Here is a 1,140-nt window from a genome sequence, read left to right on the forward strand (position 1 = left end):
ATCTAAAACAGCATGCAGCGATGTAGTTATCAGAAGGTAAACTGACTGTTGTATCAAGTCTACGACCATCATCAAGTCCAGGTATCGCCAATTCTCGTGCTCTTCCTTGTTCTGGACCCGTCTGAGTTTGGTGAGAATAGATTCATATGAGCTACAAAACCTAAAGCTACAATAACATGGCAGTTATTTGGCAGCATAATAGCATCCATAGTCAGAATGTAACACTATTTACATGATGTGAAAAATCCACCAGGCAGTCTGTAAATGAAGTCTGGAGATTTGAAACGGAGAATGTGAAGGAGCCTGTAATAATGCTGTCATCTGATTTGATCATTTAGTCTCAGAAACACGTCATGCACGCCGAAGAATACTCGTGTATTTATCCCTAATTGTAAATTAAAAACAGATCAAAAGTGCAAATTCTCCAGCAGTGTAATAAAGTCATTATCTTCCACCCGGGGTGCCATTCATCCCAGGTGACTAACTACGTGTCAGCATCAGGTCGATTATCATCATCACCTGCAATTAGGATCATCATTAAGACGAAGCATCAAGGCGGCGGTCGCTGACATTGAGCTGATGTGTGAATCTTGATTTTGTCAGCGGGTGTGAAGCGCTCTGTTGAGAGAGAGACATGAATCAGCAGTAGTAGCTGCCAAGATGACTGACAAAGTCACTCACTAACACAGTGATAGCAGCTGAAGGTTGACACTTGTGTCACATCAGATGGATGCGGAGTGAGAACAGCCGAGGAGAGTCGGCTCAATCACACGCCTGCTTGTTACTCAGTTTTATTGTTCACTTAGACCCAGGCTGTACCCAGAATATGCAGAAATCTGTCTTTGCTGTCAGTGTCTCCATGTTCCCCTGCAAGAACATACAGATGGGATTTAAAGTGGCGACCTTTCAAATCAGACCGAGAGCCTTTAAAAGAGATAAAATACATCATGGTGCCTTCTGCGTGGTGAAGCTGTCTTTTATTATCACCTGTTAGGGCTCCCACTAGCACTTTTTCTATTAATTAATCTATTGATTAGTCAGTTAATCTAATAGATTCATTTTCTGTCAATACGGAAAATTATCATTTCATTAAGTTGATTTTGTTTTTATGCCATTGTGTCATGTAGCTCAGTACGAAAT

This window comes from Stegastes partitus, unplaced genomic scaffold (assembly GCF_000690725.1).
Source record: "Stegastes partitus isolate 25-593 unplaced genomic scaffold, Stegastes_partitus-1.0.2 Scaffold667, whole genome shotgun sequence".
NCBI lineage: Eukaryota > Metazoa > Chordata > Actinopteri > Pomacentridae > Stegastes > Stegastes partitus.